The sequence below is a fragment of the Sorex fumeus genome, unplaced genomic scaffold (assembly GCF_029834395.1).
Source record: "Sorex fumeus unplaced genomic scaffold, SorFum_2.1 ptg000050l, whole genome shotgun sequence".
Taxonomy (NCBI): Eukaryota; Metazoa; Chordata; class Mammalia; order Eulipotyphla; family Soricidae; genus Sorex; species Sorex fumeus.
Genome location: NW_026606107.1, coordinates 3,850,070 through 3,868,981, shown reverse-complemented (window position 1 = coordinate 3,868,981; position 18,912 = coordinate 3,850,070). Strand labels below are relative to the sequence as shown.

General features: G+C 39.7%; 1 protein-coding gene and 1 non-coding gene across 2 annotated transcripts in view; one reads left to right on the top strand and one right to left on the bottom strand.

Annotated features, from left to right (window-relative positions):
* Window positions 1-18,912, bottom strand: part of LOC130032585 (protein FAM136A-like) — a 120,832-nt gene that overhangs the window by 63,376 nt on the left and 38,544 nt on the right. The gene's annotated exons all lie outside the window — the stretch shown is intronic.
* Window positions 2,770-2,876, top strand: LOC130032685 (U6 spliceosomal RNA). Its single transcript, XR_008793862.1, has one exon. It is a non-coding gene; the product is annotated as a U6 spliceosomal RNA (small nuclear RNA).

Here is an 18,912-nt window from a genome sequence, read left to right as displayed (position 1 = left end):
CTATAAGTCTACCTCACAGTGTTTCATTAAAAATTTTTTAAAAAATAGATGCTTTGGACAACACGAAAAAATACCATTATAAACATTCAACAATAAGTACAGAAGGACTAATCAATTATAGGAACACAAATGAAAGAGGTGATGGGGCTGTATAGATAATACAGAGGTTAAGGTGCTTGCCTTGCAAGAAGACTACTGGAGTTCGTTCCCTCGTACCTTATATGGTACCCCAACCATTCCAGAAGTGACCCCTGAAGGCAGAGTCAAGAGTAAGTTTTGAAATTTTTTCTGAGTCTCTGGGACCATGGCTGATAAGCAGTTTGAACAGCAGCCAGAGGGCTTGTTAATGGTCAGCAACTCGGGGTCTCGTAGGGGAAGGGGGTTGTAAGGGCCAGCTACACACCTATCCTAAGAGGCCCCACGTTTCTCGTCACAGCAGGCCCCTATCTGGCTATTCATATGCCTCTGGAAGAAGGAGGCGACCCATCTGCCAGGGGGAACAGGCTAAGTCACAAATCCTATTCCCACCTGGGGTGGTCTGGAGCTGGAAACCTAAGTCTGAACACATTTCTACCAAAATCCGCTGGGTTCCAAAATTTGTTTCTGAGTCACCTGTTTGAGCTGCTTATCGGCAATGATTCCAGAGACTCAGAAACAAATAGCTCTTTCAATTCCTCTTTGGGTGATGTGAATAGCATCTTGTCCTCTTTCCGTAGGGCCCAGATTTATGAAGCGTATTTTAGTGCAGGAAGAATGGTGAAGTCAAAAGGATGTGCCTGGAGCTGGAGGTTCTTCGTCCTCTTAACTACTTCGACACTCTTGAAGGTGTTCCATGCCACTCTCTTCCTCATGCGCAGTTCGGGCACCAAGTTGTTCATTACGTTGAGTTCTCGACCCAGATACACATAGCTGCTGCATTGGGAGATGTTTGTTTCATTGAGAGCAAATGGAATCTCAGGGACTAGTTCGTTTTTCATGAACATTGTCTTGGTGAGATTCAGCTTCAGTCCAACCTTTCCACACTCACAGTTGAAGTCGGCCAGCATTTGTGCTACTTGGCTGGTGTTAATAGAATGATGTCATCAACAAAGCAGAGGTGATGTACTTGCCATCTGTCTATCTTCACTCCTATTTCTTCCCATTCCAGTCATTGCATGACGTTCTCGAGGGTGGCACTGAAGATTTTCGGTGAATGGTATCACCCTGCTGAACCCCTCTCTTTACATCGATGATCACTTCCTTGTAGAATGGTAAGATCCTGGTGGTGAGTCCATAATACAGCTCGGGGAGGATCCTGATTTACTGAATTTGAACCCCCTGTTTGGCTAGGGCTTCGATGACTGCTTCAGTCTCAACTGAATAATAGCCATCTTTATTCAAATATGGCAAATATCATAGAAAATGTTTACTAATGGGGTAGGGAGGTAGTACAATGGTCAAGGAACTCACATTAACTTTGCTTGAATCCCAGTTCCATACAGGTCTCAGAGCCCCACCACAAGTACAAAACTATGAGTAAGGTCTGAGCACTGATAGGTATGGCCAAAAATTTAAATAAAATGCAAGCTAAGGAAATATTACTATTTCAACAATAATATATCAGCAGTTACATTATTTGTCAAAAGATCAAATGCTCAAATAAAATACTAAGAGAAAACTCCAGCTGATTAATATGGCAAACGTCAGCATCTCTAGGAATGTTATACTGCATTTTCTATAGGTAAACTAAAAAAGAGTTCTCAATATATGAGGCAGAATATCAACCATATTTGGTACAATGAGAATTCATTCTCTGTTATGTATATATAATTTGGCCAAAGAAATGTGTCTCTGAATCAAAGACAAGTACAAAAATGTTGAAAATATCAACATTTATCAGTCAAAATCTAAAAACAATCCAAATATTTGTAAATAGTAAAAGTACAAGGGGAATATGGCATATTCATAAAGAGAAATAAATTGTCTGAGAATAAATTACAGCTACACACAATGTTTTTCAGATAATATTTAAGTTTAAATGCCATAGTGAAAAATATATCACATATATAATTGATATGGTTCATATTTATATAATTTTATTTATTTATTGTTTTTTGGCTCATACTCAGAGATGCTCAGGGATTACTCCTGGCTCGGCACTCAGGAACTACTCCTGCTGATGTTTGGGGGACCATATGGGATGCTGGGGATTGAACCCGAGCTCTCCACTTGAAAGGCAAACACACCACCTACTATACTATCACTCCAGCCTCAAAATATCATTTTTAAATACAGGCAAAATGAATCAGTTTGAATATCAATATGAATAACTATTTGGGATGAAGATACAATAACTGGATGAAACACAAATTAGGATATTGTTGATAAATAAATTTTAATTTTTTGTGGGGGTGGGCCAGTAGTCAAAATTAACCTCACTAGCTATACACTAATTATATGCAAACTTTTCTGTATGTATACATTAATATAAAACTCACTTAAAACCAAAATTATTCACATAGGATGGATCATATATGGTATGGCAGTTTATTTCTTTTAAAAATTAAAAGAAAGCTTTCCTTCAATAGTTCTCAACTATCCTAAAGAGACCCTACACACACCATCGAGAGGCCAATCTCTCTGAGGCACCATTTTGATTTTAAGTCATATATGATTTGATATATCAAAAATAATTGCAGCTTGAAAAGAAACTCTATGTCAAAATAATTAATCTAGTGAACAAAACTAAGATAAAATTTAAGATATTTGTTCACGTAGAAAAAAAAAAGCGTACTCGCTTCGGCAGCACATATACTAAAATTGGAACTATACAGAGAAGATTAGCATGGCCCCTGCGCAAGGATGATACGCAAATTCGTGAAGTATTCCATATTTTTTCACTTAACCAGAATAGTAACAGTGAACTTGAAGTACCAAACCACACTGGTCACAATGGTAAAGCAACGCAAAAGCCCGCCAAGCTTTCTTATTGAAGAGGCTAGCCCAGAAGAAACCAACAGTTCTGTAGCGTTAGACAACCTCTCTGACAAGGAATTAAGAAAGGAGCTACTTAGGATGCTTAGGGAATTAAAAGAAACAATGGAAACCAATGCCAATAAAAGACAAGAGGATTTGAAGGCAGAAATGAGAAAAATGAAATCGGAAATGTCGGACCTGAAAACCCTGGTAGGCGAATTGAAAACCTCAGTGGAAGGCCTCAGAAGCAGAGTAACAACAACTGCTGAGAACAGAATCAGTGAGCTCGAAGATGAAGTTCAGAGACTCCCCACGACAGAGCAGAAAATGGGAAAGAGACTCAAAATTCGGGAACAGATGGCAAGAGAAGACCGTGACGAAGCCAAGAGGGGTAACATAAGAATCATTGGAGTCCCAGAGGGACAGGGAGAAAACCTTGATGAAGAAGAAACTGTCAAAGAAATCATTGCTACAACGTTCCCAGAGCTGAAGAAAACTTGTGACCACATCCAGGAGGCCCGAAGGGTACCAGCTAGAAGAAATCCGAATAAAAATACCCCAAGACATATCCTGATCAAAATGACCAAAACTTTAGACAGAGACAAAATTCTGAAAGCAGCAAGATCGAAGAAAGAAATCTCTTACAAAGGAGCATCCTTAAAATTCACAGCTGAATCATCCTCAATGGGGAAAAACTGAGAGCCTTCCCTCTAAGATCAGGGACGAGACAAGGATGCCCACTCTCTCCACTGCTGTTCAATATAGTACTGGAAGTACTTGCAATATCAATTAGGCAAGAAAAAGATATTAAGGGCATTCAGGTAGGAAAGGAGGAAATCAAGCTCTCACTATTCGCAGATGATATGATACTATAATTAGAGAACCCAATAACATCCACCAAAAAACTCCTAGAAACAATAGACTCGTATAGTAAAGTTGCAGGTTATAAAATCAATACCCACAAGTCCATGGCTTTCCTATACGCAAACAGTGATAGAGAGGAAAGCTATATGAAAAAATCAATCCCGTTCACAATTGTGCCCCAGAAAATCAAGTACCTAGGAATCAGCTTAACTAAGGAAGTAAAGGACCTGTACAAAGAAAACTACAAAACGCTACTTCAGGAAATGAAAGAGGACATGAGGAAAAGGAAAGACATCCCCTGCTCATGGGTCGGGAGACTTAACATTGTCAAAATGGCAATACTACCGAAAGCACTGTACAAATTCAATGCAATTCCTATAAGGATACCCATGACATTCTTCAAAGAAATGGAGCAAACACTCCTGAAATTTATATGGAACAATAAACCCCCACGAAGAGCTAAAGCAATTCTTGGGAAAAAGAAAATGGGAGGAATTAACCTCCCTAACTTCAAACTTTACTACAAAGCGGTAATAATCAAAACAGCATGGTACTGGAACAAAGGCAGAACTGCAGACCAATGGAACAGAGTTGAATACACTGACATCTCCCTCAATCATATGATCATGTAATCTTTGATAAAGGTGCAAGAAATGTGAAGTGGAGTAAGGAAAGCCTCTTTAACAAATTGTGCTGGCATCACTGGACGGCTGCATGCAAAAAAATGGGCTCAGAACTCTGCCTAACACCATGTACAAAGGTAAGATCAAAATGGATTAAACACCACAACATCAGACCAGAAACCATAAGATCCATTGAAGACAAAGTTGGCAAAACCCTCCATGACATTGAGGCTAAAGATATGTTCAAAGATGACACGCCACTGGCTGAGCAAGTGAAAACAAAGATAGATAAATGGGACTATCTTAAACTAAGAAGCTTCTGTACCTCCAAAGAAACAGTGACCAAAATAAAAAGACAGCCTACAGAATGGGAAAGAATATTCGCCGAATACACATCTGACAAGGGGTTGATATCAAGGATATACAAAATACTGGTTGAACTCCACAAGAAGAAAACATCCAACCCCATCCAAAAATGGGGCAATAAAATGAACAGAAACTTTCTCAAAGAAGAAATCCGAATGGCAAAAAAGCACATGAGAAAATGCTCTACATCATTAATCATCAGAGAGATGCAGATCAAAACCACAATGAGATACCATCTCACACCTCAGAGACTGGCCCACATTCAAAAGAACAAAAGCAACCATTGCTGGCGTGGATGTGGCGAGAAAGGGACTCTCCTTCACTGCTGGTGGGAATGCCAACTGGTTCAGCCCTTTTGGAAAACAGTATGGACGTTCCTCAAAAAATTAGAAATTGAGCTCCCATTTGACCCAGCGATACCACTCCTGGGAATACATCCCAGAGAGGCAAAAAAATGTAGCCGAAGTGACATCTGCACTTGTTTTTTCATTGCAGCACTCTTTACAGTAGCCAGAAACTGGAAGAAACCTGAATGCCCAAGAACAGATGACTGGTTAAAGAAACTTTGGTACATCTACACAATGGAGTACTATGTAGCTCTTAGAAAAGATGAAGTCATGAAATTTACATACAAGTGGTACAATATGGAAAGTATCATGCTAAGCGAAATGAGTCAGAAAGAGAGGGATAGACCTAGAAAGATTGCATTCATCTGGGGGATATAAAATAATGAATTATGAGATTAATACCCAAGAATAGCTGAGAGCAACACCAGGAGAATTACTCCATAACTTAGAGGCCAGCCGGGTATTCTAGGGGAAAGGACAATTAAGATAGAAAGGGGAACACCAAGTGGAGGGTCTTTGGCGGATCCTCCCAGGAGGGGAGATGCAGGTTGAAAGTAGACTGGACTGAACATGTTCGCCACTCAATGCCTCTTTTGCTGATCACAACACCCAAATGGAGAGAGAGAACAAAAAGTAATGCCCTGCCACAGTGGCAGGGGGGATGGGGGGCAGGGGGATGGGGGGGGGGGGATATTATCCTGGTGGTGGAAAATGGGCACTGGTGGAGGGATGGGTATTTGATCGTGGTATGACCAAGATCCAAGCACAAAAATTTGTAAATCTACAACTGTACCTCATGGTGTTTCACTAATAATAAAAATAAATAAATAAATAAATAAATTTTAAAAAAAATTCACAGCTGATTTTTCTGATGAAACCCTCAGGGCCCGAAAACAGTGGTGGGACATAGTGAAAAAACTCAACGAAATAAATGCCTCTCCAAAAATACTTTACCCAGCGAGACTCTCATTCATAATAGAAGGAACAACACACAGTTTCACAGACAAACAACAGCTCAGGAACTTCATAGACTGAAAACCATGGTTAAAAGAACAACTAAATGGGCTACTTTAAGGCAAGACAGGCCCCTCAAATACACCAAATTTCAACAGAACAATGGGACAAAATCCCATAACAATAATCTCGCTCAATGTCAATGCACTAAACGCACCAATTCAAAGATATAGAGTGGCAGGATGGATTAGAAAATTGAACCCAACATTCAGCTGCCTGCAAGAAACACATCTCAATAGTCAAAGCAAACACAGACTCAGAGTCAAAGGCTGGAAAACAATCCTACAGGCAAACAGCTGCCAGAAAAAAGCTGGGGTAGCCATCCTAATATCAGACCACATCGATTTCAGAGTGAAGAAGGTCATAAGAGACAGTGAAGGCCATTTCCTATTGATCAAAGGATCTGTACAACAGGAAGAACTTACAATAATAAATGTATATGCACCTAATGAGAGACCAGCAAAATACTTAAAACAACTACTCATAGATTTGGTAAAATACATAAATAGCAACACAATACTAGTGGGAGATTTCAACACCGCTTTGTCACCTCTTGATAGATCAACCAGACTCAAGCTTAGCAAGGACATACTTCATCTGAGGGAAACAATGAAAGAAAGGGACTTAGTAGATATATACAGGACACTTCATCCACAAGAAGCTGAGTACACATTCTTCTCAAGCGTCCGTGGAACATTCTCCAAGATAGACCACATGCTGAGCCACAAAACATGCCTCCATAAAATTAAGAAGATAGAGATTGTATCAACAATCTTCTCAGACCATAATGCGCTGAAATTAGAAGCAAATCACACACAAAAACAGAAAACTAAATCAAACACCTGGAAATAAAACAGTGCGCTACTGAACAACGAGTGGCTAAGACAGGAAATTAAAGAGGAAATCAAAAGATTCCTAGAAACAAATGAAAATGAGGACACGAGTTACCAAAACTTATGGGACACAGCAAAAGCTGTCTTAAGAGGAAAGTTTAGAGCTCTACAAGCATTCCTCAGAAAGGAGGAGCGAGCCCACATAAATAAACTAACCACACAGCTTAAGAACTTGGAGAAGGACCAACAAAAGGAGCACAACCCTAACAGGAGGAAGGAAATAATAAAACTCAGAGCAGAGATTAATGAGATGGAAACCCAAAAAACAATCCGAAAGATCAATGAAACCAAGAGCTGGTTCTTCGAAAAAATTAACCAGATCGATAAGCCCCTAGCAAAACTAACAAAGAAAGGGAGAGAGAAAACCCCAATAAACCGAATCAGAAATGAAAAGGGGATCATTACAACAGAAACTACAGAAATTCAAAGGATCCTCAGGGAATACTTTGAAAAGCTTTATGCCACGGAACATCAAAACATCAAGGAAATGGATAAATTTCTAGACTCCTACAGACTCCCAAGGCTGAACCAAGAAGACCTGGAATACCTGAACAGAGCTATCACCATCAAGGAAATTGAAATGGTAATAAAAAGTCTCCCCAACCACAAAAGCCCTGGCCCGGATGGATTCACTAGTGAATTCTTCCAAATCTTTAAAGAAGACTTACTCCCAATCCTCTTGAAGCTTTTCCACGAAATTGAAATATCAAATACACTTCTGAACAGTTTCTACGAAGCAAATATCACACTGATACCAAAATCAAACAGAGATAACACAAAGAAAGAGAACTACAGACCGATATCCCTGATGAACACAAATGCAAAGATCCTCAACAAACTACTAGCAAATAGAATCCAACTACTCATCAAAAAGATCATACACCATGACCAAGTAGGATTCATCCCAGGGATGCAAGGATGGTTTAACATTCGGAAATCAATCATCATAATCCATCATATCAACAAAAGAAAAGATAGAAAGCATATGATCATATCAATAGATGCAGAGAAAGCATTTGACAAGATCCAGCACCCGTTTTTGATGAAAACCCTAGCCAAAATGGGTATAGAGGGGACTTTCCTCAACATACTTAAAGCCATCTAACACAAGCCTACAGCAAGCATCATCCTCAATGGGGAAAAACTGAGAGCCTTCCCTCTAAGATCAGGGACGAGACAAGGATGCCCACTCTCTCCACTGCTGTTCAATATAGTACTGGAAGTACTTCCAATAGCGATTAGGCAAGAAAAAGATATTAAGGGCATTCAGGTAGGAAAGGAAGAAATCAAGCTCTCACTATTCGCAGATGATATGATACTATACTTAGAGAACCCAATAACCTCCACCAAAAAACTCCTAGAAACAACAGACTCGTATAGTAAAGTTGCAGGCTATAAAATCAATACCCAAAAGCCCATGGCTTTCCTACACGCAAACAGTGTGAGAGAGGAAAGCAACATGAAAAAGACAATCCCGTTCACAATTGTGCCCCAGAAAATCAAGTACCTAGGAATCAGCTTAACTGAGGAAGTAAAGGACCTGTACAAAGAAAACTACAAAACACTACTTCAGGAAATAAAAGAGGACATGAGTAAATGGAAAGATATCCCCTGCTCATGGGTCGGGAGACTTAACATTTTCAAAATGGCAATACGACCGAAAGCATTGTATAAATTCAATGCAATCCCTATAAGGATACACATGACATTCCTCAAAGAAATGGAGCAAACACTCCTGAAATTTATATGGAACAATAAGCCCCCACGAAGAGCTAAAGCAATTCTTGGGAAAAAGAAAATGGCAGGAATCAACCTCCCTAACCTCAAAGTTTACTACAAAGCGGTAATAATCAAAACAGCATGATACTGGAACAAAGGCAGAACTGCAGACCAATGGAACAGAGTTGAATACACTGACATCTCCCCTCAATCATATGATCATCTAACCTTTGACAAAAGTGCAAGAAATGTGAAGTGGAGTAAGGAAAGCCTCTTTATCAAATTGTGCTGGCATCACTGGATGGCTACATGCAAAAAAATGGGCTCAGAACTCTGCCTAACACCATGTACAAAAGTAAGATCAAAATGGATTAAAGACCTCAACATCAGACCAGAAACCATAAGGTACATTGAAGACAAAGTTGGCAAAACCCTCCATGACATTGAGGCTAATGGTATTTTCAAAGATGCCACGCCAGTGGCCGAGCAAGTGAAACAGAGATAGATAAATGGGACTATCTTAAACTAAGACGCTTCTGCACCTGCAAAGAAACAGTGACCAAAATACAAAGACAGTCAACAGAATGGGAAAGAATATTCGCCGAATACACATCTGACAAGGGGTTGATATCCAGGATATACAAAATACTGGTTAAACTCCACAAGAAGAAAACATCCAACCCCATCCAAAAATGGGGCAATGAAATGAACAGAAACGTTCTCAAAGAAGAAATCCGAATGGCAAAAAAGCACATGAGAAAATGCTCTACATCATTAATCATCAGGGAGATGCAGATCAAAACCACAATGAGATACCATCTCACACCTCATAGACTGGCCCACATTCAAAAGAACAAAAGCAACCAATGCTGGCGTGGATGTGGCGAGAAAGGGACACTCCTTCACTGTTGGTGGGAATGTCGACTGGTTCAGCCCTTCTGGAAAACAGTATGGACGATTCTCAAAAAATTAGAAATTGAGCTCCCATTTGACCCAGCACTGCCACTCCTGGGAATATATCCCAGAGAAGCAAAAATGTGTAGTCGAAGTGACATCTGCCCTTGTTTGTTCATTGCAGCACTCTTTACAATAGCCAGAAACTGGAAGAAACCTGAATGCCCAAGAACAGATGACTGGTTAAAGAAACTTTGGTACATCTACACAATGGAGTACTATGTAGCTCTTAGAAAAGATGAAGTCATGAAATTTACATACAAGTGGTACAATATGGAAAGTATCATGCTAAGCGAAATGAGTCAGAAAGAGAGGGATAGACATAGAAAGATTGCATTCATCTGGGGGATATAAAGTAACAAAGTATGAGATTAATACCAAAGAATAGCTGAGATCAGCACCAGGAGGATTACCCCATAACTTATAGGCCAGCCGGGTATCCTAGAGGAAAGGCCTGTTCAGATAGAGAAGGGAGCACCAAATAAAGGATGTTTGGAGGATCCTCCCAGGAGGGGAGATGCATGTCGAAAATAGACTATGGACTGAACATGTTTGCCACTCAATGCCTCTTTTGCAGACCACAACACCCAAAAGGAGAGAGAGAACACAGGGGATTGCCCTGCCACAGAGACAGGGGGGATGGGGGGATGGGGGTGGGAGGGATATTATCCATGGTGGTGGAAAATGGCCACTGGTGGAGGGATGGGTATCTGATCATTGTATAATTGAAACCAAAGCACAAAAAATTGTAAATCTACAACTTTAAAAAAAATAAAATAAAATAAAGGGAAAAAAAGAATATACAAAATACTGGTTGAACTCCACAAGAAGAAAACTTCCAACCCCATCCAAAAATGGGGCAATGAAATGAACAGAGACTTTCTCAAAGAAGAAATCTGAGTGGCAAAAAAGCACATGAGAAAATGCTCTACATCATTAATCATCAGGGAGTTGCAGATCAAAACCACAATGAGATACCATCTCACACCTCAGAGACTGGCCCACATTCAAAAGAACAAAAGCAGCCATTGCTGGCGTGGATGTGGCGAGAAAGGGACACTCCTTCACTGTTGGTGGGAATGCCGACTGGTTCAGCCCTTTTGGAAAACAGTATGGATGTTCCTCAAAAAAATTAGAAATTGAGCTCCCATTTGACCCAGCGATACCACTTCTGGGAATATATCCCAGAGAGGCAATAATGTGTAGCCGAAGTGACATCTGCACTTGTTTGTTCATTGCAGCACTCTTTACAGTAGCCAGAAACTGAAAGAGACCCGAGTGCCCAAGAACAGATGACTGGTTAAAGAAACTTTGGTACATCTACACAATGGAGTACTATGTAGCTCTTAGAAAAGATGAAGTCATGAACTTTACATACAAGTGGTACAATATGGAAAGTATCATGCTAAGCGAAATGAGTCAGAAATAGAGGGATAGACATAGAAAGATTGCATTCATCTGGGGGATATAAAGTAACAAAGTATGAGATTAATACCCAAGAATAGCTGAGATCAACACCAGGAGGATTACTCCATAGCTAAGAGGCCATCCGTGTATTCTAGGGGAAAGGCAGTTCAGATAGAGAAGGGAGCACCAAATGGAGGGTGTTTGGAGTATCCTCCCAGGAGGGGAGATGCAGGTTGAAACTAGACTGGACTGAACATGTTTGCCACTCAATGCCTCTTTTGCTGATCACAACACCCAAAAGGAGAGAGAAAACAAAAGGAAATGCCCTGCCACAGTGGCAGGGGGGATGGGGGAATGGGGGGGAGGGATATTATCCTTGGTGGTGGAAAATGGGCACTAGTGGAGGGATGGGTATTTGATCATGGTATGACCGAAATCCAAGCACAAAAATTTGTAAGTCGACAATTGTACCTCATGGTGTTTCACTAATAAAAATTTAAAAAAAAAGAAAAGATTAAAAAAAAAGCATGCCCATTTCAAAATAAGCAAGAAAACCAGGAAAAAGAATGTATGGAGCTAGTCTGTGCAAGAGGGAACAAGTAGAAACTAAGTTTATCCAAACAGAAGATTCACATCAGTACCAAAGCACAGGCATTTCTATTACATAATGCATTCCAGAATGAGAACTGAGATTGTCACTTTGAAAATATAGTGACATAGGTCCTCTTAGCCACCAAAAGTGATACCTGAGCACAGAGCAAGGAGTAATCCCTAAGCATGGCCTCCTGTGACCCTCCAAAACAAACAAACAAGAAGATAGTGACATATGTGTGGTAATAAGATAGGTAATAGTATGCACTCAAACCATGAGTGTAAATTAATAAATAATGGGGAATGAAGAACTATTTGCTCCTAATCTGGAGAAGAAATGGCTACATTCTAAGTGTCATGTAATCTCCCAAAAATGAATGAGGAGAAAGTAGTAAACCTCAGGAGGAAAATCACAAACAAGGAAATTGAAATAGTAATTAAAACTCTCCCCCCAAACTAATGTCCTGGTCCATATAGGTCCATATAGGTTCACTGATGTGTTCTATCACACCTTCAAAAGATTTACTGCCTTGATACTTAAGCTCCTCCACAACATTGAAGACACGGGAATCATTCCTAACACCTTCTATGATGTTAACATTACGCTAATAACCAAAGCAGGCAGAGATACTTTCAGAAAAGAAAGAATAACGATGCAAAAATACTTAACACAATTTTAACTAATTGAATTCAACAACATACCGAAAATGTCATACACACTGATTAAGTGGGATTCATCCCCAGAGATGCAAGTATGGTTCAACATAAAAAGAGGCAATTAACATAATAAACCACATTAGTGAAAGGAATGATAAAAATGATATGATTGTCTTGATTGCTGCGGAGAAAGCCTTTGATAAGATCCATCATCCATTCATGATTTAAAAAATCAATAAAATAGGGATGGAAGGAATGTGCCTAAAGATAATAACTGCCATCTATAAAAAATCCACAGCCAGTATTATCCTTAATGGTGAAAATGTGAAAAAATTCCCTCTGAGATCAGGTAGAAGACATGGATATCAATGCTTTCCATCTTTATCCAACTTGAGTATTATAAGTCCAGGCTACAGTAATGGATCAAGATAAATAAATCAAAAGAATCCGCATTGAAAAAAAGAACTAAAATTATGACTATTTGCAGAAGACATAATGATATAAATAGAAATCATAAAGAGTACACAAAATGCTGCTATAAACAGTAAAGCATAAAGAAAAGTGGCCAGCTACAAAGTCAATACACAAAATTTGGGAAATCAGTCGCTTTCTTCTATGCAAAGCATGCACCAGAGGAGAAAGTAATCAAGGAGCGTACCCTATTAAAACAGTATTCAAAAACATCAAGTATCTCGGAATCATCCTAATAAAATATATGTTTGATTTATACCATAAAAACTTAAAGTCACTTAAAGAGATAGAAGAAGAACTTAGGAAGAGGAAAGATATCCCAGGTTCATGGATTGAATGAATCAATTATTATTATTAAGATGACTATCCTAACTAAATTATTATATAGATTCAATGAAATGCCATCCAAATTCAGATGACATTCTTCCAGAATCTAGAAATATAAATAATAAATTTTGTATGGAATCAGAAAAGACCACAAGTAGTCAAAGCCATCCTGAAAAAGAAGAAATTGGGAGATATTTTATTATATAATTTGAAACTGTAATATAATATGCTCTGATCAATGGGTCAGAATATAATACCCTATGACAAAAATACGTATATAAGTATATATGAAGTTCATTTTTGTTTTTGTTTTTTAAGATGAATTACTTAATTTTTTCACTTGTTACAGCAAGTTTAGGATGAGAACAATCATCATCTAAAATCCTACAATATTTTTAAAAATTCTTTTTTACTGAATCACCATAAGGTACACTTACAAAGCTTTCATGTTTGAGTTTCACTCATACAATGATCAAACACCCACCCCTCCATCAGTGTAAATTTTCCACCACAAATGTCCCCAGTACCCCGTCAACCTCTATGGCAGACAATTTCCCTCTTTCTCTCTACTTACGCCATTATGGTTTACAATACAGATAATGAGAGTCCATCATGTTTGGTCCTTTATCTACTTTCAGCACACATCTCCCATTCCAAGTGATCCCTCCAACCATCATTGACTTAGTGATCCCTTCTCTATCCCAGCTCGCTGATCCCCCCAGCTCATATGTGAGGCTTCCAACCGTGGAGCAATCTTCCTTACTGTGTCTGTATTGTAGTTGGGTATTAGTCTCATATTATGGTATTTTATATTTCACAAATAAGTGCAGTCATTCTATATCTGTCCCTCTCTTTGTGACTCATTTCACTTAGCAGATACTCACGATTGCAGTTAATTTTTTATAAAGATCTGAGAACATAAAATGGAGTAAATCCTCCTCAACAAATGGTGTTGGACAAATGTGAAAATTACCTGCAATGAATTAAAACTTGATCTATATTTACAACCGCCACGAAAGTTAATTCAAAGTGAGCCCAAGATCTTGAAATCTGACAAGAAATTCTGAAGTACATTGAGGAAAATGTATGCATAACAATTCAAGATTTGGACCCCAAATTTGCCTTCAATAATATGATACCACTGACAAAACAATACATTCAAAGTTGACCAAATGGGACTATATAAAATGAAAGAGCATCTTCATAGCAAAAGAAATACCAGCTAAAATTAAAAGACAGGTAATTAAATGGCGAAAATATTGGCATTCAACATTTCAGATCAATATTTGATACACAGGATATATAAATTACTCACATACATCAAAGAATATAAAAATCAGAACCCCTATTTAAAATGAGGACAGTAAATGAATAGCCTCTTCTCAGAGGAAGATAGATGACCAGTAAACATATGAAAAATGCTCAGCATCCCTTATCATTAGATAAATACAAATCAAGACAACAATGAAATATCATCTCACACCAGTGAGAATAACATATATGAAATGAGTAGGAAAAAATCTGTGCTGGTGGGTATGTGGTGTAAAGGGAACTCAGCCACTGTTGGTGGGCATGTTTTCTGTTTATAACCCTGTGGTAAATAGTATGGAGAGTTCTAATTAAACTTAGAATTGAGTTGCCATCTGTTCTAGCAATTCAAATTTTGAATTGAATTGCTAGACACCCAAGATGTGAAAATATGCTCTCAAATGAACATATGCCCACCATTATTTGTTACCACAGTCAGTACAATAGTAAAATATGGGATCATCCTAGGTGTCCAATGACAGGCAAATGGATTATGAAGATTTGATATATAATGGAATATTATGTACCTGCAAGGAATGATAAAAACATGCAATTTTCTGCAATTGGTTTGAACTGGAAGATATATTGAGCAGTGTAAGCCAAAAGAAGAAAGACAAACAAATGATGATTGCACTTATCTGGGGAATATAGAATACTGAATGAGGAGTTATATTGCAGTCAAGGGGAATGCCTAGATAAGTCTTGACCCCAGTTTTAGAGAGGAGAAGGACAGAGAAAGAAATAAATCAAGGGTGGAAGAAGAGAACAGGAAGTAATTGGAAACAGGCTTTGGAGATTTATTTAAACTTGTGATTTGGGGGATTGGTATAGCCGTATATCCAAACCACAGACTCAATAACAATGAAAACATGAGATCTAAGCTGCAACCACTGAAAATTTGTAATGTGCCTGTCAAGTTGACAAGCGAGGGTTTGGGCTGGGTTTGCGAGTGGTGATGGAATATATGAACACTGGTGGAAGAAAGTTGACACTGGTGGTGGGAATGGCATTGAAATATTATATGCCTGAAATTCAGCTATCCATAACTTTGTCAATCAAAGTTCTTAAATTAAATTTTTAAAATTATATAAAAATAGAAAACTGGTATAGGAAATGTTGGTGCCCTGTCTTAAATTGCATGAGTAGTAAAAACTTTGTCTTTGGTCCAGGATTTTTGTGTTAGCATATTTCATGGATATTTGCAAGTGCATAAAATCTCAGCAATCAAAATAGGAATAAAAAGTATCTACAGGTATCTGGACCTGTAATCCATTTTACTACTCTATGCATTAGTGGAATAAATAGCAAGATATAATAAAAGAAATTTCTTTATTTTTGTGAGTTAATGTGGAACAGATTGGAGTTGCCTTGCACAGTGGTGATTATTGAATGTATATTCTAAGTTGATAAGGTGATTATCTATTTATCTGATTCCAAAATAATCTTGTGAAATTTTAACAAACATAATTTCAGTAAGCATGTTTGGTTGTTTGTTTTAGGTTATACATGGCAGTTTTCAGGACTTGCTCCTGCTTCTGTGCTAAGGAACAGACAAATCCTTGTGAGGCTCTGGGGATCAGATGTACTGCCAGACATCAGACCTAGAGTTTGCTGTGCCAGGTAAGCATTCTGCCTGATGTAATATCTCTTCAGCCCTTCTTGATCACTTGACTTCCCGTTAATAGTCGATTTCATCGAGAGGGTGCCAGTAACGTCTCCATTTGTCCCTGTCGCGTGCTAGTGTAGCCCAATGGCATCTGTTTGCTCTAGGAACACAAAAAGCCTCAAACCGATCATTCATGATCTTGATGAAGAAGTCTGACCATCTGGTAGGTGGGCGGCCACGCGGTCTTTTGACATCCTGTGGAATCCAGTCAGTAAGGGCTGTAGTCCAGTAGTCATCTCTAAATCTCATTATGTGACCAGCCCATCTGATTTTTCATGCCTTGGCAAACGAGACAGCATCCCTGATTCTTGATCATCGACGTAGGTCGGAACTCCAGATTCTTTCTCTCATTTGAGTAAAACGTGATATTCCAAGCATAGCTCCTTCAATTCCTCTTTGGGAGACCTGAATAGCGTTCTCATGCTGTTTGTGTAGGGCCCAGGTCCCTGAGGCGTATGTTAATGCAGGGAGAACAGTGGAATCAAAGAGATGTGCCCAGAGCCGGAGGTTCTTCGTCCTCTTAGATATTTCTTCTGCTCTGGAAGGTGTTCCAAGCCACTGTCTTCCTCCTGTGCAGCTCAGGTGCCAGGTCATTTGTCATGTTGACTTCTCGACCTAGGTACACATAGCTGTTGCATTCGGAGATGGTGGTTCCATTGAGACTGAATGGAGCATCAGGAACGAGGCTGTTTCTCATAAACATTGTCTTCGTAAGATTCAGCTGTAGTCCTACATTTCCACACTCACGGTCGAAGTCGGCCAGCATTTGTTCCGCTTGACTAATGTCTGGTGTTATTAAAACAATGTCATCAGCAAAGCAGAGGTGGTGTAGTTGCCGACCATCTATCTTATCTCCCATTGCTTCCCATTTCAGTCGTCGCATGATGTTCTCGAGGGTGGCACTCAAGAGTTTCGGTGAAATGGTATCACCCTGCCGAAACCCTCTCTTGACATCAATGATTACTTCTTTGTAGAATGGTGAGATCCTGGTAGTGAATCCGTAATATAGCTGACAGAGGATCCTGATGTATTGAGCTTGAATGCCCTGATTGGCTAGGGCTTCAATGACCGCTTCCGTCTCAACAGAATCAAAGGCCTTCTTTAAATCAATGAACTTTAGACAGAGCGGCATCTTGAACTCCCGAAAAACCTCAATGAGCTTGGTTATCGTGTGAATACGGTCGATGGTGCTGAATCCTTTGCAGAACCTGTCTTGCTCACATGGTTGTTCTTTATCTAGTGTTCTGCCATTACTATTCAGGATAAATCGAGTGAACAACTTGTAGATTGTAGGATAACACTCTTTTGTCCTTCCTCAGGTAGCTTAGGTTTGTCAGGTCACACCCATCTATGAACCCTGAACTTGTATTTAAGCAATGTCCTTTCTGTGTGGACACAGGAAGACAGTTAATATTATGCTTTGTAACGTGGGAGTTGATTGCCTCCAAATAATATTTACTCCTGGGCATCTGATTTCTTGACTCAGTTGCCCTTAGTTCCTAGCACCCCCAAAGCAGGGTCCCGACGAGGGATTGAATGGACCCAGGGCAAGCAGTGAGCTACCCTGGCATCGAAATGGGCCAGGCCAAAGAGCCACGATACTCAACTACATGTTCAGGGGATGATCATGGACAAATGCTGTCGTGATCCAAAAGTAAGTAAGGACGAGACTTGGACCCTGCTTGAGCTAGGAAGATTAACCTGGCCTGAGGACTGTGAAATGTATAGTGAGATGTTCTCAGGAAGAACCAAACTAAATTTATATCTCTTACTGTGCTCATACAGAATGACATTGCTAGAAATATTAGAAGTAGATTTATTTCAACTATTTAAGTAGATTACTAACTGAAGGAAGAACACACCCTTGTTGGGATCCCACCCTTGGGTGGATCTCCTAGCAATCTGAAGTAATCTCTGTAGATGAGACAGCGGTAGGGTGTTTGCCTTGCATGCAGCCAACATGGCCGACCCGAGTTCGATTCCTCCGCCCCTCTCGGAGAGCCTGGCAAGCTACCGAGAATATCTCGCCTACACGGCAGAGCCTGGCAAGCTCCCCGTGACGTATTCGATATGCCAGACACAGTAACAACAAAATCTCCAATGGAGATGTTACTGGGCCTGCTCGAGCAAATTGATGATCAACGGGAGGGCCTTTATAATCTCCTGGAGGAGTGGTCTTACCTCTCTTTGTTGATTCGTCAGTATTCAACCCACCTTTATGTCACCGCCTTATGTGACTGCTATATAAACTAAGACGTAAGCTCGGAAAAGGGGTCAGAAGTGAGAGAGCTCGGGCTCCAGAGATCCAGAGTCAGAGCCAGAAGGAGAGAGCTTCCAAGACTGGGGCCCAGGAGAGAAGGAGGCAGAGAAAGACAGGAGTGAAGAGGATTGGAATAAATTACTATTGATATAGACCGGCCTGGCCCCCGTTTTTTCTTCCATCTGCCCTTGGCCAATAGCCTTTCCGATCCAGGCCACACACAGTGGCTCAAGAGCACTGAACGCAGGCAGTGAAACAGTGCCATCCAGTGAGCCCGTGAACATACAACCTTCGGCGTGATAAGATTTCACAGTAGATGACAGACAATAGGCAGATCGGGTGATAGTTGCCAATGTTGTGGATATCTTTGTTCTTGTACAGTAATACAGGTAGCGTGTGAAGAGCTGAGCCAGCGTAATGATGAGTACTGACTGCAGGTTCTTCAGGTGTTTAGGTCTGACCTTGTCTGGGTCGGGTGCTATTTTTTTCT